Genomic DNA, 27908 nt, shown 5'->3' with positions numbered 1-27908 from the left:
GAGCCTGAGAGCGGAGCCCCTGGAACCTCGTTGTGACTTATGGTAGTCCTACTTGCCCCTGTATCAATCAGAAACTTTCTGTCTTTCCCTAGTACTTGACTATGAACATAGGGACCTTCTTGATCTACAGGAATCTCGATGAGAGGCAAGCCTACCTCCCTCTCTAGGCTGTTTCATGAATACTGTTGATACTCTTGATACTCTGCCTGGGCATACTGGTACATCTGCTGTGTAACATGCTGTGTTGCAGCAATAGGCTGCGGTGCTGGAACTGTCTGTTGTGCATTCTGTGGCTGAGAAGTCTGTGAAACTTGTTCTTGTCTAGGCGGACGTGGTCTTTCTTTAGTTTTACCGGTGGCTATATTGTGTTTCAGAACTGCACACTCGTTTATGAAATGACCTGGCTGTTTACAATAATTGCATGTCCCTTTAACGGGAGCTGCAGGATGACTGGCTTGATGCGGACCCCTCTTCTGACTGTCTTGAGGAACAGATTGTGCAACTAGTACTTTCATTTTCGTGTCTTTCATACGTTTTCTCTCGTGTTCTTGCTCTTCTCTGATTCTATTCTGGTGATATTGGAGCATCTGTAACATCTGGGACGGGGTACTAGCTTGCCATGTACTTTCGACTTTCAAAACTCGATTCTTAACTTGTGGACTTGAATTCTCGACTAGTTTAGTAACAAAAAGATGAGGGTATGACTCGCTACTCGTCTTCAAGCCACTGTTTATGATAAAACATTTTTCAAATCTAGAATAAAAATCACTAGTGTCTTCGTCTTGTTTCTGTTTACAGGCTGAGATTGCATCCCAGTCTTCCTTTTTAGTCGCTAATAATCTAGGCAAAACTTGTATTAACAGTTCTGGTAATTCTTTACATTTCTCTCCAAGACCGGTACCTGGTACTCGTATCTTATCTTCAGCTTCTAGAACTGCCCAATCGATCTTTTTCTCTCCCACCTCCCATTCTTTTTCCTTGAGTTTTTCGTATATCCCTGCGGGCAACAGGACTTTTAACATTTTAATAATATCTGGATACGTGTATTCTCCCATACGGAGCATGTCTTTTAATTCTCGGTGGAACCCTGCTAGATCTTTGTCGTGACAGGGAATTAATTTCTTCATCTCTAAGAGTTCCATCTTGGTAACTGGGGTGTAAACAAATACTCTTTGCATTTCACCATCCGCTGTCCTAACTGGGTGTACTTCTCGTAGCGGATTCTGTCTGTCTATGTAAAACGGTTTACTTTCTGGAGGTGAGACATGAACAAAATGCGGGTTCAAAAACGTTCTATATTTGTGGCGCTGTTCTAGAATGACGCTAATTAAATCGGTACCTAAACCTTTCCATCTATACTGGAGTAACTCGTTCAGGACATCATGTAACGGACCTGGATCAGAATGTTGACCCTCATACAATGTGATGAGGTGCTGGATCATATGCATACCCACCAGTCGCTGCTCGGCTGGGGGCAATTTCAGAAACATTTGTGCCACTATTTCATCTGGAAAAGTGGTAGAATCAGTGGTCCATCGGACTGCTGATCGGGCTAGTTCTTGTTCATGCATGGTACTTAATTCACTATAACCGATTCGTGATTTCAGAATGTGATTGGTAGCTTGAAACACTTGTTCTAGAGAGCCTTGTTCGGGTGCTGGATGATGAAAGACTTTCTTGTGTTCTAGGCGTAGAGGTCGGTCTGGAAATCTAGATTTACCTACATACGCTATTCTGGCAGTATTCTCGTCCTCTACCTCTTCCGTAGGAGAGTCATTTTCTTTCTCGCTTCCTAGAGCTTCACTGCGTTGTTCGTGTATCCTTATTATTTCTTTACGAATTTTCTTGTACATATGCTCTATACTATTGAGTGTCTTGTGCTTACCCTCGGCTATATTATCACTCCACTTTGTCAGGGTTCTCATTTCGGACGGATCTTTAGTCGGGGAATCTTGTTCCCGTATTAAACAATTGATAAGAAACTTTAATAGCATAAACTGGGTTTCGGATTTCCTGTGAGATATGACGTCAGCAATACTTTCTGGATCTTGTCCTGTACGAATGAAACGATACATTCTGTCTAGATCTTCTTTCATATTCGGTAGGGTGACCAGATACTCGGACACCTGTCTTATACGTATGGAATATAGAACCATACCTTCCTCGCCTGGGACTGGATCATAACAGCATTCAGTAAGAGCTCGTCTGATTTCTGCAACGGACTTAAATTTGGGCGTACGCTGTAACGCACGTTCATGTAACTCGACTGCTCCTAAACGTCTATTTGGCGGCGGGGTACCAGGAGGACCTCCTCCTGCGGCCCCTATACTGGAATCGTCGACCGATACTCTTCGTGCTGGCAGAGTGACTGATGTGGCGGGAAGTTGTACTACGGGCTGGACCGGGGGTACCGTAGCAGGTACTGCAAAAGGTGCCCCGGTGTCTGGAGGAACAGGAATTATATGATTTACAGGAACTGGCGGGACAGGATTTGCATATTCTGGGACTGTGTCGTCCAAATAGGACGAGATAAAAATATCAGCTGCGGTCGGTTTGTGACGTAGCTTGGTCGGAACTAAGGGTGGCGGAAAATTACTGGATGCCTCCGGGGTTGCTTTTAGCAAGCCCTCGGCAAGAAGAGGATACATACCCTTAATAAGGGCATGCCTCTGTCTGTCTGACTGTTCGGTTTTAACTCGTTCACCTATCTCGATTAATTCCCTTTCTTGGGCTCTTTCTGTGGATTCTCTACTTAATTCTGACTTTCTGATTTCTTTTTCGGTTCTTTTATGAGATTCTTTGCGCCATAACTCGATGGCATCTTTCTGTGACTGTCTGGCTTTCTTTTTCCATAATGCTTCTTCTACTCGCATGATGCACTCGGCATCCCACGTACCTGATACGGGCCATCTATACTTTTCTTCTAACTGTTTGGTGTACTCCACCCATAAATCTAGATATAATATGGCACTTATGCCATGCTTTTGATACATAAAATGACCTGGACTGTCCCTAGGCGGGACAGGAACTGCTTCTTCTAACAGACCTTTTCTAGTTTTTAACTGACGTAATTTGGAAAACAACGGCATGACTGGACTGTAATCTAGATACAATACAATACACAATAAACACGATAATTACACCACTTTCATACCACGACATTAAAATACATGAATGACATTTTAAAATAACAGTTCTGACAAAATACTACCTGGAATACTGAAAACAGAATACATGAATCTCTCGAGAACAGAACGGACTAGAACAGAAACTAGATGCACTGCTAAAACAGTACGAACTTACCGGTCTCATAAGAGACACGTCAGGACCCGCATCCACCGGAGTGGACACTTCGTGTTGGGTCTGTGTACCACCAAACCCACGGACCAGAATCAATTAGATTGACCCTGTCTAGATACTACCCCAGCAACGGTACTCACCGGGCAGCAAGAACGGAAGGCCTCGGACTGGACTGGACTGCTTCGACGCCGGACGGACGAACTTCGGACTTCTGTTACGGGTGGGCCTCCGGATACCTCGGACCTTGAACTCTCGGCTTGGGCTCTGGTCGGGACTCGCCGCGTTCCTCCACCGCCTCGTCTGGATGCTGGACCGCAACCTCCGTCTCCTCCGTGGGCCTGAGGGATACTTGAAGCAGAAATATCTGCCGGTGCGCAGAAGAGTTCCGTCACGGCTGCAGAGGGTCAGGGGGCATACGTGGCTTCACCGGCGCGTGGGGAAAGGGCAAGTCCCTATTCGGGCGCCATTATGTGGTAAATAAATAAATAATACCTCTCTTTTTGACTAGATATAACAATAACAGATAGCTCAATAAATAAGAGTCAAGATTCGAGGTAGTAGGAGTTTGCAGGTTTAATACAGAATAAAGGACAGGAACAGGACAACCTGCACGGACAAGATCTGGGATGAGCGCGCTCGCTCTTTAATAACAGTGCACAAGTATATATACTAAAACAATTGCATTACAGTACATACAATAGGCGGAGCAGTGGGTGTGGTCAATAGCAGTCGCGAAAGATAAGGGTGAAAGTAGGTGTAACAGGAGGCGTGTACATAGACATGTGATGTAAACGTAACAGAATATGTCATAAATGGGGCGGAAACATGGAGGGGGCTACCTAAGGAGCCGGGACCTCTAACCTACTGGTGCGCGCAAACTGGCAATGACGTGTTACTAAGGAGAAGCTGGGGGCTATGACTTCTGCGCTAGAAGGAGAGACTGAAGTCTGGAGAGTCAGAGCGACATGTACCTAAACACTATCTAGTATCGGATGTTTAGGGAACATGTTGATAGAATCCAAAAGTTATCGGGGTAAAGGCTAACAGATTCTAAGACTGGTGCATGCATTATTCTTCATGTAGTGCGTGTTGAGGAATATTAAATGACCATTAAATGCAGTATTTCTCTTACATGGAGACGTAAAGGCTAGACCATGACGGAAACTATTGATGCGATTCAGTAGCTTAGGAATGCAGAGAAGGAGGGCTGGCCTGATAACTAGAATCATAACATACTCATGGCAGACTGGCAGGCAGAGCCAGGCCGAGCCGGGCACTGTGAGACAGGAAGTAAGTGAAGGGTCAGGAATACAGGTGGGGGCTGTATCGCTCCTCGAAGAGGGTTCAGAAGACAGGAGCTGAATCTGGTGTCCGGGCCCTTTTGAGGCCTAGAAACGGGGACTTTTCAATGAAGTAACGTGCACACTGTGAAACGTGGCAACGTAACTTTACATAGGCCTAATATTCGTAGTATTCACGAGAACTGGAACTGGCATATTAGGGATGGACACAACTGTAATTGCGTCTTTAATCGATCATGGGGAATATATATGCATATTAATCATGCACATATAACATAAGATGGGGAACACGTAGGGACACAGAACATGGCAAAATTTACTTTTCCACAGCCCCTTTACCGTTTCAGTTGCCATTCCGCCCGCTTTTGCTACACTGTGCCTCTTCCGCTATTCAGCTGTTTACCGCCCGCTCTTTCGACTACAGCGTCTCGCTCACCATGTACTTGAGTTGCTCCCGCTCTTGCGGTGCAGCGATAGGCGGCTGCCACAGGACTCTCAAAATGGCGGCCGGCTCTTCAGATTTGGGCGTGGTCCACTAAAATGGGCCTGCGACACCTTGGAACTCGGACGCTTGTCTGCTAGAGCTTGGGCTCCATTCTCGAAAGCGTCCCCTCAGCCTTGAAGATTCTACAAAAGTCTTGGGGGCCCCCGACTCCCGCAGGCTTCTGGTGGGGAGCGGCTAGCATGATTGCTCGTGGAATGGCCACGACGGAGCTACGAAATGGTGGTGCTCTCATGCTAACGCCAGCTTCAGTCTGAAACATCCAGAAACACTGTAGACTACCAATTCGATCAGTTCCGGTAGCGCCCCAACGTGACCCGGTAGAGAAGAACTTGCCCTCCCCTCTTTGACTGATGGTTCTTGTTGCCTGTCCCTTCTGTTGTCATTTAACAGAACTATTTAGCCTGCTGAAAGGGGTTGTGTTCCGACCGCTGGTTGGTGGAGACATTTTGACTATATTCTGGACCTGCGTTGTCGCGTAATGCGTCATATGACGCGCCGCGTTAACGCATCCGGAAGTGCTCCGGTGCGTGAAGCGCAGCTTCCCGGAAGCGATCCGGGGCACGGCGCGGCGCGCAGCGCGTAACGTAAGCATAACAGGTCATGTGACTTGTTAATAAAACTTTTCATTGGTTCATTTTACTTTTCTTATTCTAATGATGAAAGGCTTGGTCATATGACCTAAAAATTACGCTTTTTATTACTTTCGAACATTATTTTTTCTTAAACATATGTTATAATGTTCCAGGCTAATGTACTTTCCCGGAAAATTTACAACTGTCCTGCAAGTAAAATATATTCCTTTTTCGAGAAAAAGGGCGTTTCTTCGTCCCATGACGAAGCCGTTAAGCAAAAGAGGCTCGGCCTGCTGTCTTAGTCGCCGATACGCCTGAATATCAGATTCTTATCGATCACTTTATGTTGCAGAAGTAGAAACACAATAGCCCTTGAGCATTTATCTTTACTGCGTTCCTGCGTATTATACCTTTTACCCTTCATGTAATTGGACTGCTTTATTTCACTTGCCTTTTACTGATTCTAAAACAGTGACTATTATTAAAAACTTTACCAATGTAAATACTACTACCATGTTTTCTTTTAAAAACCTTTATTGTGAAAATGTCAGTATACAAATACGGGCCTATAACCACGTGGGCCGGCCACGGAGCAAACTGTAATCGTATATGATGAGTAGACATTTACACTGTAGAGGAACGTAACGGGCGGGCCATTAGGTTGCAAGAACTAAGGTGTCTAACAGTTGCGGAATCGGTGGACGTACATTTTATAATTAAAATACGACAGAGCCAGTTACAATAAAATTATCTAGATATACATTTGCGGGCAAGTACCATGGGTGACGTTAATTTGAACTTTCAATAGTACAGTAATCAATAACACATCAGAACTTAATATCAATAGGGATGTCGAAATATTCAATCAATTCTCGTCCCCGCCCGCCATGTGCTTCAAAACTGCATACGTATCTCGTGATTTCAAGGTTCTGCAACCAGTACACAACAAGGAGTTACGAGTCCCATTTATTCCGGCGCCATTTTGGGCGAGGACGGGCAGGTCCAGGATATAGTCAAAATGTCTCTACCAACCATCGACTATGATGATGTTCATATGCTGTATTTATTAGAGTAACACTCATCTGTCCACATGAAATTAATTTGCCACAATCTAAACATGTCATTTTAATCTTTCCAAAGTTCTTCTAAATATTTGGGACCGTTTCCCTTGCCTCTGATGCTGTCAGTGCCACTTCTTTGGTGAATGTACTGGCAGGTCGGGGGTTCTCCTCCAAATCTCTCTTTTGTGCAGCACTATAATTAATCGGTGCCACCTCTCCATATGACGATGCATGGTATAGTTACCATAACTATATATTTTTTCGGTTCCTCTGGAGAGTACATCGTGGCAGATGAGGCAGGTAACGTACCGGGCATTTAACTTTTTTGCATGTAGAGGAAAGGAAAAAAAATTCGAGCGTCCGAGTTCTAAGGTGTCCCAGGGCCATTTTAGTGGACCAGGCCCAAATCCAAAGAACAGGCCGCCATTTTGAGAGTCCTGTTGCAGCCGCCTGTTGCTGTAACATCAAGAGCGGCCGAAACTCAGCTGAATGGCAAATGAAACGGTAAAGGGGCGCCCCACTACAGCAGACGAGCCTCCACCTGGGAAGGCCCGTTCACGCCGCCTTCCCCCCCCCCTTCGGGCACCCCACGCCGTTATTCGGAGCAGGATTGTAGGATGGCCACACCAGTGCGGCAACTTGCTAGACACCACCTCGGTGCCAACCGAATCTCAGCGCCTTGTGGTGTCTTCTATTCAGAAAATATTGTTGTGCTGCCTTCGGCCTATTTGCCGCAAGTGCGCACGCAACTCAGCTGCATAGCGAGTGGGGCGCCCCACTGCAGCCGAGGAACCTTCATCTTGGGGGCGACGCACAGCATCACATTGCTTTCCAATGCAGTCAGATCCTCAAACAACCCCCACTGACTGACGCAAACTCACAGGCCAACGGAGCGCCCCACGCCGACTTTCGGCGCAGCATTGTAGGATGGCCACACCAGTGCGGCAACTTGCTAGACACCACCTTGGTGCCATCCGGATCTTGGCGCGTTGCGCTGCCTTTGGCCCTATTCGCACATCGGTCCGCTACTGACGCCACCTCACAGGCCAACGGGGCGCCCCACGCCGACTTTCAGCATTGTAGGATGGCCGCACCAGTGCGGCATCTTGCTAGACACCACCTCGGTGCCATCCGGATCTTGGCGCGTTGTGCTGCCTTCGGCCTATTCGCACATCAGTCCGCTACTGACGCGAACTCACAGGCCAACGGGGCGCCCCACGCCGACTTTCAGCATTGTAGGATGGCCACACCAGTGCGGCAACTTGCTAGACACCACCTCGGTGCCATCCGGATCTTGGCGCGTTGTGCTGCCTTCGGCCTATTCGCACATCGGTCCGCTACTGACGCCGCCTCACGTGCCAACGGATTTTCTACGCTTTTTATACCCTATGCCGCATAACAGGTCATATGACTTGTTTATAAAACTTTTCATTGGTTCATTTTACTTTTGGTTTCCTAATGATGGAAGGCTTGATCATATGACCTAAAAATAACACTTTTCATTGGATGAAAACTTTTTTTTTTTCCCAAACGATGAAAGCCCCACCTTGTTTCTGGATGTTTCAGACTGAAGCTGGCGTCAGCATGAGAGCACCACCATCTCGTGGCTCCGTCGTGGTCATTCCGCGAGCAATCATGGCAGCCGCTCCCCACCGGAAGCCTGCAGGAGTCGGGGGCCCCCAAGACTTTTGTAGAATCCTCAAGGCTGAGGGGACGCTTTCGAGAATGGGGGTCCAAGACCTAGCAGACAAGCGTCCGATTTCCAAGGTGTCCCAGGGCCATTTCAGTGGACCAGGCCCAAAAAGGAAAGAGCCTGCCGCCATTTTGAGAGTCCTGTGGCAGCCCCCTATTGCTGCACCGCAAGAGTGGGCGCAACTTAGCTGAATGGCGGATTTTGACACAGTGTACCAAAAGCGGGCGGAATGGCAACTGAAACGGTAAAGGGGCGCCCCACTACCGTAGACGAGCCTCCACCTGGGGAGGCCCGTTCACGCCACCTCACCCCCCCCCCCGGGGCGCCCCACGCCGTTATTCGGAGCAGCATTGTAGGATACCAAAACCAGTGCGGCAACTTACTTGACATCACCTGGGTGCCATCCACATCTCAGCGCGTTCTGCTGCCTTGGGACTATTCGCACAAAAGACCGCTACTGACGAGCCACCCCCCGGGACGCCCCACGCCGTTATTCGGAGCAGCATTGTAGGATACCCAAAACCAGTGCGGCACCCAGGCAACATCACCTGGGTGCCATCCAGAACTCAGGACGTTGTGCTGCCTTGGGACTATTCGCACAACCGACCGCTACTGACCATTGTTCCTTCTTTTTTCCTAAAAATGTTTAAATGTTTTTACTGTTTTTGTTGCGTTGTATATATTTATAAGTTATTAAAGTTTTATAATCCTACTACTTTGTTGGAGTGCTATATATTTTTAATGTGACACATAATTGTAAAAACTTTGATGTACAAAGAGGCATCCCTGGAATCTTCCGCTTCAGGCTCGGTCCCCTCCCCAATCACAAAACAGGATGGTTTTCAGATAGTAGGAACGCGTGTGGTGTGACGGATCTCATCGGGTGAGGGCCTTGATCTACTGTAACTCCTTTGAAGAGGGGTGATTCTTTACAGCTGGGGCCATAAACTACATCTGCAGGGCTACCTGATAGCCTGGGACCGGCCTGGACAATCGGACACAGAGGAAGAGGAGTGTCAGAGGGTGCGGTAGTGAATAGGGCGAAAGGGAGGTGTCGGGCGGGCACAGGGTGTGATTCTCAGGGAAGAGCAGCGCAGATGGGGGGAGGTTTATTGCCCATGCATAAGACAGAGAGCGGGGGTGACCAGTGCTTGGGGGAGATGCTTGCGAGGGTGGGGAGCCATGCTAAGGATCGACAGCGTGCAGAGAGTGGGTCTGGTCAAGGCATCTAAAATGGCTGCCGTGCACGACAAATGTGTGGCATTTGAAAAAAGGCAAGATGGCGCAGACAATGTTTTTCAACACTTCCTAATTTCCTTCGAATCGAACGTTAACAGACGTTATCTCTCCCACACTACCGGTCCCCCTGGGCTTAAACGCCGAGATGGTAGGGACTGCATCCCGTGGAGATAGGCCGAGACGTCACTCAGCAGAAAAAAAAGAAAAAAAAAGTCTATAAACATACAATAAGTTAAAAGTCAATCATTCTTGTTTCCTTGTAGTACGCTCCCCAGTCCGCTTCCCGTTACGCTAACCGGGCGCACCCCACCAAAAAAAACGTTTTTTTTTTTTTTTTTTTGCCCCGCGGAGCCCTTTTAAAGCCTCCACATCAAACCTATGGGGTCAGGGAGGATCTACTATGCCCCCTTATGGTCATTTGCCCCTTCGCTTTGGCCTCCTCTTGTCTCTCGATCCTACCGAGAGACAAGATGGCGGCCGCTCCGTACTGTTTGGAATGTTTACAGACACCGGAGAGCCAATCAGCTTCGCTTCGCAAAGCTCCGTAACGCGAAAAGTACGCGAAACGGAGCGCTACCCGGGACGCTGTCACAGATATATATCTTTTTTTGAACGTTAATTTCTCAAAATCCACTGCAGCACATATATTGAGACCCAGCAAAGGCACATCGGGCTACCGGTCCCTACAATTTTGCCAAGTTTCATGCAAATCCATTCACCCGTTCGATTTTTTTTTTTTTTGCCCCGCGGGGCCCTTTTAAAACCTCCACATCAAACCTAGGGGGTCAGGGAGGATCTACTATGCCCCCTTATGGTCATTTGCCCCTTCGCTTTGGCCTCCTCTTGTCTCTCGATCCTACCGAGAGACAAGATGGCGGCCGCTACGGACTGTTTGGAATGTTTACAGACGCCGAAGAACCAATCAGCTTCGCTTCGCAAAGCTCCGTAACGCGAAAAGTACGCGAAGCGGAGCGCTGCCCGGAGCGCTGTCACAGATATATATCTTTTTTTGAACGTTAATTTCTCAAAATCCACTGGAGCACATATATTGAGACCTAGCAAAGGCACATCGGGCTACCAGTCCCTACAATTTTGCCAAGTTTCGTGCAAATCCATTCAGCCGTTCGAGCTAAAAGTGAGTCCAACCGCCCTATGGAAATTAACATGGGAAAAACGCGTTTTGGGACCCCCCTTTTTTCTCGGCCCCCCCTTGACGACCCCCCCCCAAATTTTCACGGGCTGCTCAGAAACAAAATGTTCCATTTTCCTGAAAATTTCAGCCAATTCCGTCCACAAACACCAAAGTTATTAGACATAGAATTTTCAAAAATCCCATAGAGAAAAAATCCTAACTATATATACCTACTGGCGACCGCCAGTAGGTAATACATATTATAAACAAAACATATACAATATTTTTACCGTAGGATAGCAAGAGGTTTAAATTTACTGTAACAGAAGGGAGAGCGTTGGATAGCGTAGGGGTAAAAAAATGACTATTCCCACTCCAGAGAATGCAATAGTAGGGAAAGCGTTTGGATAGTGTAGGGGTAAAAATTACTATTCCCACTCCAGAGAGTGCAACAGTAGGGAAAGTGTTGGATAGCGTAGGGGTAAAAATTACTATTCCCACTCCAGAGAGTGCAACAGTAGGGAAAGCGTTGGATAGCGTAGGGGTAAAAATTACTATTCCCACTCCAGAGAGTGCAACAGTAGGGAAAGCGTTGGATAGCGTAGGGGTTGAAATTACTATTCCAACTCCAGAGATTGCAACAGTAGGGAAAGAGTTGGATAGCGTAGGGGTAAAAATTACTATTCCAACTCCAGAGAGTGCAACAGTAGGGAAAGAGTTGGATAGCGTAGGGGTTAAAATTACTATTCCAACTCCAGTGAGTGCAATAGTAGGGAAAGTAAATACTTCATATATAAATATAAATAACATAAATAGTAATACCAATTACAAAATAATTAAAGTATTTTACAATTGTATAAAATATATTTAATAATTATTTATAAATACAAATTAAAATTATTTAATTATAAAAATTACCTACTAATAATAATTAATTACCTATTAACAATAAATACATTTACAATTTCAAAATTAATCAAATAATTTTAATTATAAATTTTATTTTAATTAATTACCTATTAAAAATTAATTAACAATTAAATCTAAATAAATACCAATAAATTAAGTGATACATTTAATTATTTATAATTAAATTGCTAACCACCCTATTCCCCTATAAACCCACAACCCGCTACAGAAAATATTTTAATGAAATTAACATATTTATCAATTATCCAATTAAAATTATTTACCAAGTATATTTTAATTAATTACCAATTATTATTTCATTAACAATTAATTCAAAATAATTAACAATAAATAAATTAACATATTTAATTAATTATAATTCGGGCTTCCGGTTTTATGGTATTCATTTTTTTGTTGTTTCCGTCTGTATTTATCCATATTTATTTTTTGGGCATTTTATCTGTATTTATCCACATTTATTTTAGCGACAAGCAAAAGATGACGCAACAGCTAGTATTTTTCCACATTTATTTAAATTGACAGAGGAAGGAGGCTGTAGTACATAAATACCGCTTGTGACAGAGTGAGCCCCATACTAAACGTTAGCTCTAAAGTGGCTTTAAGTGAGCCCAATTGTTTTTACTGGAAGCGGAGTAGACTAACCCATAGCTGCCAAGGTTTCAGATTGACATGTGTGACAAATCCATATTTTCAGTGAAATTATGAGACATTTTTACGACTATGAGCAGCTTTGTTACAAGCAAAATCAAGCAGGCACACTTACTAATCCAACTCAACAATGGTGCTGAGTTAAACCGTCCTCAGAAGGATGAAAGGAACAGCCAGCCCTGCTGAAACCTCAACCTAAACCTGATCTGCAGTCAATTATTTGAAATTTGTAGCACGCGGATGAATAGTGCCTCAGGGCAGCCTTTGAGATTACACATTGTGGGATCTGCAGACGTCAGCGCATGGCCATGTTAAATAATGCAACACCAATAGCTCAAACTTTAATAATGCGAGACCTATTGCATTGCAAATGCTTGTTCTGTTAAGTTGGTATAATAACCCGTTAGGTCTGGCTTGACGACTCAGATATACTATATCTATTGTTACCAAGTAAAAAATATATATACACAGATTGGACTGCTGTTCTGACCCGAGCAGTATTTCTGTCAACTGATGCTAGTGCCTCTTATAGAGTGCCTGCTTAGAAATACAGAAGAAACCACTTCACATCTCACAAGCACACTAAAGCATCATATTTTACATTCTTAATTCCACAGATACAGAACATCATTATTTTCGCTGCAGCGGGTCAAAATGCAATCCCAACCTATTGGCTTTGGCATGCTTGTTTAGATCTGGGTTAAAAGCACAGCCGTCAATATACAACCACTCCTGCGCCCAGTGGACTATTGCTCTCTCGCCTTTACAACTCCAGGCATGTATGCTCGTGCTGGTTTGCTACTGTAGATATCGTTCTTATGCTAATGCGTGCATTGCCATATTAAACTCAGGCGAATTAGCTTTGCAAATCATTTTTTTTATATATCACTTCTCAACTAGTTCAGTGACTTTGTAGGATTGCTTGCAATATGCGTTAGATTTTTTTCAAAACAGACGTGATTTTGAGAATTGGACCCAAATTTCGTTACTAAAGGCTGCCTTCTCGCAGAGCTTAGAACACATCACGCCACCTATGGTTTCACAATTCTCAGAAAAACCTTTCAGGTTTAGTTTTTATTGCATATAGGTCCCAGTTGCTTACAGAACTGTTGCGCCAGCAGACCCCATGGCAATAGTGAGCCATTTAAGACTCCAATAACAACGGACCAAACCTTTCATGTGGCCTTTGAAGGATGAAAAGCCGAACAGAAACCGCCAGTGCTTGAACCTGTGAACAAGCTACCTCCTCGTGTTCAGATTCATTGGGATGCTCGTGGTCTTTACTATGGAAGACTCTACCCTGCAGGCTGACGTGTTTCACCGCTCCCCCTGGGCTGTGCAAATCCCCACTCCACCTGCAGATTCCCGTTCAAGAAATATCCAAAGTCTTTTCGTTGGACAATTTTGTTAAAAAAGTGTAAATATGTTAATGACCCTGGAGGCTGTAAATGCATATGTGGCAGTGGGGACCATCACCAGATATGCATTCCAAGAGCAGGAGCCTGGAAGGTTGTGTATTAAGCGCCCTCCTCCCAGACAGCTTCCTGGCCGCAGTGTGTATTGCAGATGGGTCTTCCCTCTGATCTTGGACAGTTCCATTGTACCTGTATGCCCTTTGTTAAAAGTGTGCTGTCCCGCTGTCAGGGCAAGGGCAGAGGGTGGTCTTCCAGGAAATCTCCAGGACATCAAAGGCAGACAGACCCCTCTGGGATAGACGGTCTTCTCAGGGCACTCATTCTCTGAAAGGGATGGCCAGGGCCCCATACATGACAGCAAAGCGGTTGCCCAGCCGTGCCAGCATCTGCCTATCAGAGCCTTCAAGGCACCGAGATGGCCCCGAGATGCGACGCATCAGAGTCCCGAGGACGGCTTAGGAGCTCATCAAACCGCTGACGTGAACATGGACTTACTGTTCTTACTACCAGTATCCATTTGAGTTTGTGTTGAGGTAGCTCAGAAGGCTGTGTGTCTGCTGCCGAGACTACAGTGTGACCTTCGGTCACAAGTTCATCTCCTCACAGGATGGAATCCACCTTAAGCAGCCAATACAATAACACCCTATTATGTAATAAAGCATGTGTCTTGTGATGCCAAGCGCCAGCTCAGTTTCTTGCGCCTGTTAAATAACCAAAGGATGGTGTGTGACAACACCGGCATGCGTGCCTCTCCCCCCCAAGAAGGACGTGCATGACACGACACACGGGTACTTTTTAGACTCGCGAGGGTGTCAGTGGCACAGAGGAAGCCGTGTTATTTAGTGGGAGGAATGTTTCTGCTCATGCTGAGCATATTTGCTTCAGCACGGCAGAAAAATGTAAAAAAAATAAACGCATTGGACGTGATAAATGGACTCGCTGCCGATTGTTATGAGGGATGTCATCCCAATGTTAGGTTGCACTTCTCATGCTATTCAAACAATGGGCATTTGTGCCGCCTCCGTTTCATAGTAATTCACCCCAACGTTAGGTTGCACTTCTCATGCTATTCAAACAATGGGTATTTGTGCCGCCTCCGTTTCATAGTAATTCATTGAGGAATGTGTCTTTAAAAGTGCATGTGAATTTTGTATCGCCATATGGTGACATTTAGCCACATGCTGATAAACATCTGCAAGTGTGATTGACCACCAGCCGCACCCGTAGTACTTCACAGGTGTTTAAAAAGACCATTCACTAGATAATGAGGCTTTATTGTTTTTTTCTCCCCTTCACCCCTTCTTACTAGACTGCGGGCAGTGTCTACAGGACCCCCCTGTGCTCAGAGGCTTAAACACAGAAACGTAAAGAGCTGCCTTTTACACGGGACAAAAGCATTGTTTATTTGCAACGATGGCAGCGCTGCAAAATTTGCTAGTATTTTGCCATTTTTAAATATAAATACAGACAAAGGAAATATAGATTTCCGTCTGTACTTATATGTAAAAATCTATAAAAACGGAAAACCGGGAGCCCTAATTATAATTATATTACTTCCCACCCTATTCCCCTACAAACCCACAACCCCCTACAGAAAATTAACATATTTATCAATTAATCAATTATAATTAATTACCAATTTTATTTTAATTAGTTACCAATTAATAATTAATTATCAATTAATTCTAAACAAATGTCAATAAATAAATTAACAAATTTAATTAATTATAATTAAATTACTTCCTGCCCTATTCCCCTATAAACCCACAATCCGCTACAGAATATAAATTACTAAAATTAAAATATTTATCAATTAATCAATTATAATTAATTACCAATTATATTTTAATTAATTACCAATTAATAAATAATTAACAATTAATTCTAAATAAATATCAATAAATAAATTAACATATTTAAGTAATTATAATTAAATTACTTCCCACCCTATTCCCGATAAACCCATAACCCGCTACAGAATTATATTACACAAAAAATAAAAAATAATATTAACTTACCTTAAATTCGATATTTTTGTTGTCTATATTATGTCTAGTCGATATTATGTCCATTCTATATTTTTAATTCGATATTATGTCCATTCTATTCGATGTTAATTTTTTCTAGTCGATATTTTTGTTGTCTATATTATGTCTAGTCGATATTATGTCCATTCTATATTTTTTACTCGATATTCTGTGCAGTCGAAATAAAAAACTCGATATTATGACTGCACACCATACGCATGAAACATTAAAACCATATTAAAACAAAGAAGAACCCTAATATGTAAACCGTTTACGACATTTAGTTCCAACAAGCAGTAATCCACAAATATTACAAATACTACATGCAAAGGGCACAGTGTAAATATCATAAAGTGCATAATGCAAAGAACAGTTACAAGACAAAACTTATCATGGGATATTAGATTTTAAACAAGTAACCCACACCCATCCCAAAAACTTAGCGACAGCGATCACTATCGGCTCTTCCAGTGATGTAGATAGAATCCTAACAGCCTCATTGCTTGACCTGGTTCCCATATTCTGACAAACAGGTTTCAACCATCTTTGCCTAGGTTTGTGATAGGCTGGACAAGCAATTAAAATGTGAATCACTGTTTCTACCACATCTAAACAATGGGGACAGGCACTGGTATTCGAGCCATTCCATTTCATTGTAAATGCCTTAGTGGGTAGAGAGCCCACCCTAAACTGGTGGTATAATTTTCTTTCATTGAGGGTGGTAATTAGATCCCAGTAGCCTTCATACTTAGCTTCATGTTTTAGGTCAGGAAATGCTCTAGACAGAGAAGGCCTAATGGAAGACACGTAGCGCCTGGTTACAACCATGTTCCAGTACGCTGCCTTAAACTCTGCCTTGGACGGAAAAACAACATCCCCTGGGTGGATCCATAACCTACTCATACCCATCTCACTGAGTGTATTCCTCACACACCTTAGCCATGAAATTTTGTTAGAGACATCCGATTTCTTGACATCATTTAGTGCCAGTGCATAGTGTTTTAACTCGGGAGTCACCCAAAACGTCCTCCAATAAGCAATTGGCCTGAACTTTGCCACATCCCTAATGGAGTGGCAGACCAAATCCAAAAACAATGGTAGCAATGGAGTGGACTGTGGGAGCTCAATTAAGGACCGCATGAACTATTTTGCGCTAAGACCAGATTATCCAGGTTAGCGTAGCCCCACAGCTCAGCCCCATAGAGGATTGAGGCAACAATTTTGGTATTGTATATTTGGAGGACAGGGGCTATCGGTTTCGTGTATGATGATCCATGCTCTTTAATCAATACACCTGATAGTTGGGTGTGCTTAACTGAGAGGAGATGTACTATGTTTTCACTTTACACCAAGTTCTCCAGAAACAACTACACCCAGTAGTCAGCCAGTTAATGTTTCTATCACTACACCTACTCCTGTTCCTTTGGCACCCCCTGAGCGGTTCTTTGGAGATCAGTCAAAATTTAGCATATTCATTAATCAGTGTCAACTACATTTTATGTGCCGCCAGTTAGCATTCCCAGATGATGCTGCTAAAATAGCGTTTATCCTTTCGTTTTTGGGTGGTACTGCTGCAACATGGTCAATACCGTATGTGGAACGGGATGATCCTATCTTGCACAATTTTCAACGGTTCAAGGATACTATGCAAAAACTTTTCGCGAAACATCGTTTTGTCCAAGATAGTGATAACGAGCTTTTGACCTTAAAACAGGGTAAACAGGATTTATTATCTGATATCACCACGTTTAATAGGCTTCTTGCTGAAACGGAATGACCAGAAGAAAAAAGACCTTCACTGTTCTATCGTGGTCTCCGGGACGAATTAAAAGATAACATTGTCCAGATTGTTGACTCTCCTACAGATTGCGCAGAATTGATAGATTTAGTGGTCCATCTGGATCATTGTTTAGGTGAACGTCGGGGTGAAAAAACTCGAGAAGAGTTTACATGTGTGGTAGTGGTAAAAAATGAAAAGAAGGAATCTTCCTTATCTGACTCTTCTGAGACAATGCAAATTGGCGGAATCAGAGGGACCCTGTCAAAGGATGAGAAAGACAGGCGACGTCGTCTCAATTTATGTTTGTATTGTGGGCGCTCAGGACACTTCGCTAAAGAGTGCTTAGTCAAAACCAATACCCATAAGCCTATAGGTGTCGCTGAAACACCACAATCTTCCTCTATGGACTCTCAGTTGGGAAACTCCTTGGCCCGATAAGGTCTGAGACCCCCTCATCTGATGTTTCGGGCGACACGGTCTCTTAACATTATTTGGCAAATGCTATAACAGACGCACCTCGTCATTTAACTTTGATTGTCACCTTGCTTTTTTCAAACCCAGTGAGAAAAGTTATAACGATTTCACTGGATTCTGGGGCTACTGGAAATTTTTTAGGGATCGGGTTGACCAACACTTTAAACATCCCCACCATTAAAAAGGATATGCCTGAACCAGTAAGAGCAGTCGATGGTTCTGAACTGTCCCTTGGTTTAATTCTTCACCAGACGGCACCCTTGACTATGATCTGTGCGGATGGTCATTCAAAACATATTTGGTTTGATTTAATAGACACTCCATTGTTTGGAGCCATTCTGGGCATCCCTTGGTCCAGGTGCATAACCCAAAAATCGATTGGGTCAAATGCACAGTAACTCTTGACTCGGCTCATTGTTGGCATTCTTTTACATCAATAGACAACAACCTGTTATACCATTACATTGTGCCTCCACTTTAGAAGAAGAAATAACTGAATCCGTGACACAAAAGACTGACACAATTCCAATACCCATTCAGAATAAAGATTTTCAGGATGTCTTTTCTGAAACACAAGCTACTCAATTACCACCTCACCGATCCTACGACTGCCGCATTGATTTGATTCCTGGGGCCACTCTACCTTGCAGTCGAGTTTACGCTCTGTCAGAATCTGAAATCTTATACTTAAAAGAATATCTTGATGATTTTTTGTTAAAAGGTTTCATACGACATTCCACCTCACCGGTAAGTTCTCCACTTTTCTTTGTGCACAAAAAGAACAAAGAATTGCGTGCTTGTATTGACTATCATGCAATAAACAAAGTCACAGTAAAAAACAGGTATCCCCTCCCACTCATACGGTTTTGTTAGATCAAGTAAAGAAATCAACCAATTTTACCAAATTAGATTTGTGAGGTGCATACCACTTGATTAGGGTCAAATCTGGGGATGAGTGGAAGACCGCCTTCTGGATTAAATTTGGTTTATTTGAATACACAGTGATTCCCTTTGGACTGTGCAATGCTCCTGCAGCATTTCAATTTTTCATAAATGAAGTGTTGCCGGACTCTTAGATGTATTTGTCATCTGTTACATCAATGACATCCTTATCTATTCTTCCTCGACTGAAGAACATGTTGGTCATGTTCGGGCAGCACCATTTATTCGCCAAATTGGAGAAATGTGTTTTCATGCCACACATTTTTAATTCCTAGGCTATGTAATCTCCCCAGAAGGAATTGCCATGGATACATCCAAGGTGCAAGCCTTATTACGCTGGGACGCCCCAGGTTCTGTAAAAGACGTCCAGTGATTCCTGGGTTTCGTTAACTTCTATCAGCATTTTATTCCCCAGTTCTCTTCCATAGTCTCAACCATTACTCTTCTATTAAAGAAAAGAGTGAAGTTTGTTTTGTCCCATGAGGCAGAACATGCATTTCAGGTACTAAAGACAGCCTTTACGGAAGCACCCATTTTGCGTCATCGAGACCTCTCAACCTTTCTTTGTGGAAGCAGATGCCTCTCAAGTGGCTGTTGGGGGAGTTCTTTCTCAAAGGGATCCCGACTCTGGACATCTCCATCCTGTAGCCTTCTTTTCTACAAAAACTCCTGGCTGCTGAAATAAACTACACGGTGGCAGAACGTGAGTTGTTAGCTATTAAACTAGCCTTTCAGGAGTGGCGGCACTATCTATTAGGGGCCTGTCACACTGTCACAATTTATTCTGATCACCGCAAACTCCAATTTTACCAGAATGTTAAGGCACTAACACCACAACAGTTACGGTGGTTATTATTCTTTAATTATTTAGATTTCATAATCCCCTACAAGCCAGGTAAAGAGCAACAAAAAGCAGACACTTTGTCTCGATTTAATTACCCCAATGCTGATAAACAAATAAATGCTTTTGATCCCATCATACCTGAACATAACATTTTTGCCTTATGTGATTCTCAAGATTTCCTAACTCTTGTTCAACAGGCACTAACAACAGCAACCACACCACCTGATACTATAAAAAAAAGACCTGGTATATTTTAAAGACCGCCTATATGTTCCAACTGAGCCTTTACGTAATACATTTTTAAACTGGATTCATGATACCGTTCTAGCTTGTCATCCTGGTTTTAAAAAAACCTTGGAATTATGCGAACAAACCTTTTGGTGGCCTACCTTGTCTAATGATGTCAAAAACTATGTTCAATCTTGTCCCACCTGCATACGATCCAAATCTTTACATGTTGCCCCTGCTGGTTTATTATAACCGATGCCCATACCACCTATGCCCTGGCACAGTCTAAATATGGACTTCGGCACTGATTTGCCCAAATCAAGCGGCTATTCCATCATATGGGTAGTAGTTGATTATCTAACCAAGATGGCTCATTTTCATCTGCTAAAACACATGGCCTCTGCTAAGGAGTTAACCACTCTGTTCATAGAACATATTGTGAGAACACATGGCAAGCCAACCACTATAATTTCTGATCGGGGTCCACAATTTGTCGCCAGGTTCTGGCATACATATTGCTCTTCCTTAAATATTGATGTTCGTCTGTCCTCTGCTTATCGCCCTCAAACAGACGGACAGACAGAACGATTAAATCAGACCATGGAACAAATGATACATTGCTTAATTTCGACCTGGACCACGGAATGGGATAAGGCACTACCTTTGGTAGAGTTTGTTTCTAATAACACCATGCAAACGGCTACAGGGGTTTCTCCTTTTATCTGTCTCTTGGGCTATCAGCCCCCTAATGCTTCCTAGTCACACACTCCTGTTCCCTTGAGGGTTCCAGCAGTACAAGATCATCATAACAATTTAATTTGTATTCAAACACAAGTTAAACAACATCTACAGCCATATCAACAACAGATGAAAACACAAGCAGACAAACATAGGCGACCAGCTCCCTCTTATTCAGTAGAGATCAGGTATGGCTCTCCGCTAAATACCTTAGACTGAGTGGTTCCCGTAAACTTCTTCCAAGGTATTTAGGTCCATTCCCGATTAAGAAATTAATCAACCCAGTTACGATTGAATAAGACCTTCCTGCTGATTTCCAAATTCCTCCAGTGTTTCATGTGTCCCTGGTGAAACCATTCTCTGATGATACTCGAGTAGCCCCTCCACCACCTCCAGTGAAGGTTCACGATCACTGGGAATTCGAGGTGGCTAAAGATCTTGATTCCGCTCGGATCCGGGGAACACTGCATTATCTTCTGGCATGGAAAGGGTATGGTCCTGAAAAAATATCATGGGAATCAGCATCCTCCATCCATGTCCCACGACTAGTGAGACAATTCCATAAACAGAACCCCTCCAAACCACGTCCAGTATTGGGGTCTGTGAGCGGGAGGAATGTTAGGAATCATCATGCATGTCTCATTTGTCATCACCCTTTTGGTTTACATATTAATCATGTTCCAGTCCTTTACTAATCATGTGGACATGGATAGGGCTTATCTCTTTATGTTGTGTAATGTATTTACCAAGGTCTGAGTCCTGTTCCTATTTTTCGTGCATTGCCGATGCTTGTTGGTTTGCTTGCCAACGCCCTCATATCAGGCATAAATACCTGCACCCAAGGCATCATTTTTGCTTGGATTTTTCCTTTCTCTGCTAAAGAAGAACAGGGCCCCACGTTCTTCTTTCCTGATTCCTAGAAGGCCTTCCTGATTCCTAGAAAGCCGGTGGACATCTGAGCCCACCTTGAAGAGTCACACCACAGATGCATCAAGGACACAAAGCAAAGTACTGAATTAGCTTTCCTTTCACTGTGTGGGAGTTGGAAGTACTGCGTGTGCTTTTAAAGAAGACTTTCCTTTTCAACTTTTGCTTTAACTGCGCGCGTGCTGGAAATCACTGCTTGTGCTTTTAAGAAGACTTTCCTTGGACATACATTCTTTTGAATATTTAGAGACTCACGCTCTGCATTTGTGCTTTGACATTTTGTTTTATAGACAGCAGCGCTTACATTTATAAAGGAAACCTTTCATTTGGAACATTGTTTTGAGCTATTTGAGACAGACCTATTTGAGAAACAAGCTCTGTGTGTGTGCATTAACACAATTTGTTGTTTTAAGGAGCTTTATTAGAGTCAAGATTTCCATTGAAGGATACTTTTGATCTGGGCTGGAAAAAAGGCTTAATTTGTGAAAACACCTCGAGATATTTGATTGTTAACATTGTGAGACTCTGTTGCATACGTCAAGCTGAGATGGGGAGTATTCATTTTGGACAAATTAATATGAAAGCAAGGTACTAATTTATTTATTAGGCAACTTAGTCATATTATAGAAAAGAGCCAAATCTGATTATTGTATCCATGTCCTGTTTTCTTTTTTTTGGTAGACATTTCTTTATTAGGTTTTACATACAAATAGACAATCAACCCCAGTGTGACATCTGTGCATCAACAGAATCACTATAGAGGTAAATCTAGATCTTGAAAAAACAATAGATACATGTTAAGACATAAGTTAATGAGTCCATGTTGCTAAAATCATTCTTTAATTGCAAGTAGAAGTTTAGGCGCAACTCTTTCACTTATGAACAAGGGTCCTGGCTGGTTCAGGTGGCTGAAGGTTGCAGTGTCTTCTCTTCTCTCTCTCTTTGTCTTCCCAATCCCCTCCCCTCCTAGAACATCTGTGAGAGCTCCTGTTATAATTCAGTGGAGCTGAGAGTTGTTCCGAGAGGAATGAAGATCTAGCATCGCCCCTGCAAACGTTCCTGGAATTCAAGTGAGTGGCTGGATCTCATCTAACTACCTTAGTGAGTGAAAATAGTCACACAGAACAGATTATATTTGATCTCATAGATACTCCTACCTTTGGGGTTACTCTGGTAGTTCCTTGGCTTGAACTCCACAATCCCAAAATTGACCGGCTACAAAGAACAGTAACATTAGATTCTTCATTCAGTAGAACTCATTGTTATCAGGAAACACTAGGTCTTATTCATCCACTATATTGTACTGCCACATATACTGAATAACCAACCTTACTTCCTGAAGAGTATTACGATTTTGCAGAAGTCTTTGACCCTGTGCAAGCCACGCAATTACCAACCCACAGGGTATATGATTGCAGGATAGATCTCATTCCAGGAGGTGTCTTGCCATGTATCAGAATCTACACCCTTACTGACCCTGAAACACAGCATCTCAAAAAATATTTGGACGAACTCTTGGAAATTTAGTTTATCCAACATTCTAAGTCACCGGTCTCATCCCCCCATTTCTTCGCAGCCAAAAAATCTGGAGACCTTTGGGCTTGCATAGACTACCACACAATCAATAAAGTAACTATTAAAAATCGATATCCACTGCCACGTATTCCAGTCCTATTGGATCAAGTCAAGGGATCCACAATATACACTAAATTAGATCTGCGCAGCGCTTACCATCCTATTCGTGTTAAGGAACGAAACGAATGTAAGATCGCATTCCACATCAAATTTGGTCTATTTGAATATACAGTAATGCTCCAGCTGCATTTCAATATTCTATCAATGAAGTCCTTCACAAATTCTTAGACGTTTGTGCCATCATCTACATAGACAATATATATTGATTTTCTCACAAAATGAGCAAGTTTATGTTAACCATGTTCGCTCAATTCTTCAAAAATTAAAAGAGCATTCTCTACATGCTAAACTGGAGAAGAGTGTTTTTCATACAAGATCTGTGGAGTTTTTGGGACACTTTTGATCTCTCATCTATAAAGGAAGTTCAGCTGGTTTTAGGATTCTCCAACTTCTATAGGAGATTTATTGCTAACTTTTCTGAAATTGTTTCACCCATCACTCATTTGCTAAAATAGGGTCCATCTTTCAATTGGACAAATGATGCAGAGGAAACCTTTCTGAAATTAAAGACCGCTTTTACTATTGCTCCTATTCTATGTCACCCTGATCCTGATAAACCATGCTTTGTGGAAGCTGATGGTTCTCAAACAGCATTAGGAGGAGTATTATTACAAAAAAATCCCAAGACTGGACATGTACACCCTCAAGCATATTATTCCAGGAAACTATTGCAAGCCAAACAAAATTATACAGTAGCAGAGCAAGAATTGCTTGCTATAAAGGCAGTTTTCAGCTAATGGAGACATCATCTCTTGGGCGCAAAACATACAATCAAGATCTTTACAGATCATAAAAACTTGCAGTTTTTTACTTCTGTAAAAGCCCTCACTCCAAGACAAGTTAAGTGTCTACTGTTTTTTGGTGAATTAGATTTTTTGATTACATATCAATATGGACAAAAACAACTACTAGCTGATGCGTTGTCTAGACTAGATGAAAAGGAAAACAAAGAAAGCAATACCCTTGCACTGAGTATTGTACCTCAAATTAAAATAACAGCAGTAACACAGGCTGATTCCTTTTTTTCAGGATATACAGTCGGCTTCTAAAGCAGTGGATGCTAAGAGGTGGCTGCAGAATTCAAGAAACTCAATTAAAGATGGATATCTTTTCTATAACAGCAAATGTATTTATCCCAAAAGTTGATTTAAGACAACAAGTTATACCTTGGCATCATGATTCAGGAATAGCTGGTCATCCTGGTACGAGCAAAACTCTTGAGTTGTGTTTACGGAACTTCTGGTGGGAAAAAAAATCAAACAAATGTTCAAGACTACGTAAAAACTTGTCCAACTTATGCTCGTAATAAGGCTTTACACATGGCACATTATTAGTGTAGATTTCATTACTGATTTGCCAAAGTCAAATAATGTCACCACTATATTAGTAGTCGTAGATTTATTCTCCAAAATGAGTTATTTCATTCTGTTAACAAAAATTCCTACTGCTGCTGAGATTGCCCCCTGGACCTGGCCCAGAAAAGATGGTGCAGAGAGAGGGTGAGATGGTTCAAGCAGAGACTCAGATAGTGTAAGCAGACACAGACATGGTACACACTGAGGATAGAAGATGGAGGGCTGTAGGCAAAGGGACAGATAGTGCAAGCAGATACAGACATGGTACACACAGAGGATAGGTTGTGTAGGGTTGCAGGCAGAGGGACAGATGGTGCAGTCACAGAAAAGATGGTGCAGGGAGAGGGTGAGATGGTTGAAGCAGAGACTCAGATAGTGCAAGCACACACAGACATGGTACACACTGAGGATAGAAGATGGAGGGCTGTAGGCATAGGGACAGATAGTGGAAGCAGACACAGACATGGTATACACTGAGTATAGAAGATGGAGGGCTGTAGGCAAAGGGACAGATAGTGCAAGCAGATACAGACATGGTACACACAGAGGATAGGTTGTGTAGGGTTGCAGGCAGAGGGACAGATGGTGCAGTCACAGAAAAGATGGTGCAGGGAGAGGGTGAGATGGTTGAAGCAGAGACTCAGATAGTGCAAGCACACACAGACATGGTACACACTGAGGATAGAAGATGGAGGGCTGTACGCAGATGGACATATAATGCAAGGAGACACAGACATGGTACACACACAGCGTTGATGGTGTAGGGTTGCAGGCAAAGGAACAGATGGTGCAGTCACAGAAAAGTTGGTGTAGAGAGAGGGTGGGATGGTTCAAGCAGAGACTCAGATAGTGCAAGCAGACACAGATATGGTATACACTGCGGATAGATGGTGGAGTGCCATAGGCAGAGGTACAGATAGTGCAAGCAGATATAGACATGGTACACACAGAGGGTAGATGGTGTAGAGCTGCAGGCAGAGGGACAGATGGTGCAGTGACAGAAAAGATGGTGGAGAGAGAGAGTGAGATGGTTTAAGCAGAGACTCAGATAGTGCAAGCAGATACAGCCATGGTATACACAGTGGCTAGGTGGTGTAGGGCTGCAAGCAGAGGCAGAGACGGTGTAAAAAAAGCCTGAAAGAAAATTCCAAGCAAGACTCTCTTTGATTGTAGTAATCATTTTACTAAATTGGAAGGGATAGTGTTATGTGTGTAAGATCACAGTGTGAGTCTGTTTCATTTAAGAGGAAGGTGGCAGATTAATTTGCGTAGTTAGTGTGTTTAAAAATATCGGAATATATGTACTTATAAAATTGATTACGGTAGTTTTTTATTATCTATTAGTGAAAATGATCTAATTAAGTGTTTATATTTTTTTCAAGGACCAGCAATATTATTATATTGGTGCAATGGAAGAGCATCAAGAGAACGTTGCTTTGAATTTTGAGATCTCAGGCGAATTAATAGAGGATGTTAAAGATGGACCTTTTCCAGAGGAAATTGATACTAAAAATGAAGATTTCTTTGATGAGAGTTTGGACAGTGTATTTGTGGAAGTGGTAGAAGATTTAGAATTTGAAGATGGAAATTTTGTATTTGATGAAAATGAAATACTGGACGAAGTCATGCTGGAAGTTTTATTGGAATATGAAATGTTTCATGAATAAATGTATAATTAAAAATTATTCGAGTGAGTCTATTTGTGGTATTATAATAATTTGGATCGTTGATGTGTTTAAAAAAAATTAGAATAGATGTTCTGATGAAGTGTGTTAGGGTTTAGTGTATTTAGTATTAGAAACTGCTATGCAGTATGTCTGTCAGGTCTGTTAATTTGGAATTAGTCTCCATGCTGTGTACTGAATATCATGGCTGTGCTGTAGAAATGCCATAGACAAAGAGATGGTAAACACGGAAGAGAGATGGTGCAGGCAGAGACACTGATAGTGGAAGCAGACACAGAGATGGTATATACAGAGAATAGATGGTGCAGGCACAGACACAGATAGTGGAAGCAGACACAGAGATGGTACACAGAGATGATAGATGGTGCAGGCAGAGAGACAGATAGTGGAAGCAGACACAGAGATGCTATACACAGAGGATAGATGGCGCAGGCAGAGACACAGATAGTAGGAGCAGACACAGAGATGGTACACACGGAAGAGAGATGGTGCAGGCAGAGACACAGATAGTGGAAGCAGACAAAGAGATGGTACACACAGAGAATAGATGGTATAAGTCTGTAGGCAGAGGGACAGATAGTGGAAGCAGACACATAGATGGTACACACAGAGAATAGATGGTATAGAGTTGCAGGCAGAGGGACAGATAGTGGAAGCAGACACAGAGATGGTACACATAGAGGATAGGTGGTGCAGGCAGAGACATAGATAGTGGGAGCAGACACAGAGATGGTACACACAGAAGAGAGATAGTGCAGGCAGAGACACAGATAGTGGAAGAAGACACAGAAATGGTACACACAGAAGAGAGATGGTGCAGGAAGAGACACAGATAGTGGAAGCAGACACAGAGATGGTACACACAGAGGATAGATGGTGCAGGCAGAGACACAGATAGTGGAAGAAGACATAGAGATGGTACACACAGAGAATAGATGGTGCAGGCAGAGACACAGATACTGGAAGCAGACATAGAGATGGTGCACATAGAGGATAGATGGTGCAGGCACAGACACAGATAGTGGAACCAGACACAGAGATGTTATATACAGAGAATAGATGGTGCAGGCAGAGTCACAGATAGTGGAAGCAGACACAGAGATGGTACACACAGAGAATAGATGGTGCAGGCACAGACACAGGTAGTGGAAGCAGACACAGATATAGAACACACAGAGGATAGATGGTGCAGACAGAGACACAGATACTGGAAGCAGACACAGAGATGGTACACACAGAGGATAGATGTGCAGGCAGAGACACAGATAGTGGAAGCAGACACAGCGATGTTACACACAGATGATAGATGGTGCAGGTAGAGACACATATAGTAGGAGCAGACACAGAGATGGTACACACAGAAGAGAGATGGTGCAGGCACAGACACAAATCGTGGAAGTAGACACAGAGATGGTAC

At 43.1% G+C, this 27908-nt stretch overlaps 1 long non-coding RNA gene across 1 annotated transcript in view; it reads right to left on the bottom strand.

The window, feature by feature from the left end:
* The window catches only part of LOC144762815 (uncharacterized), a 425372-nt gene that overhangs the window by 172913 nt on the left and 224551 nt on the right, over positions 1–27908 (bottom strand). The window contains exon 5 of the long non-coding RNA XR_013596139.1: positions 24618–24690. This is a non-coding gene — a long non-coding RNA (uncharacterized LOC144762815). The remainder of the gene's footprint in view (positions 1–24617; positions 24691–27908) is intronic.

This window comes from Lissotriton helveticus, chromosome 6 (genome assembly GCF_964261635.1).
Source record: "Lissotriton helveticus chromosome 6, aLisHel1.1, whole genome shotgun sequence".
NCBI lineage: Eukaryota > Metazoa > Chordata > Amphibia > Caudata > Salamandridae > Lissotriton > Lissotriton helveticus.
The sequence above is the reverse complement of the archived record's forward strand: the minus strand, read 5'-3'. Positions and strand labels throughout refer to the sequence as shown.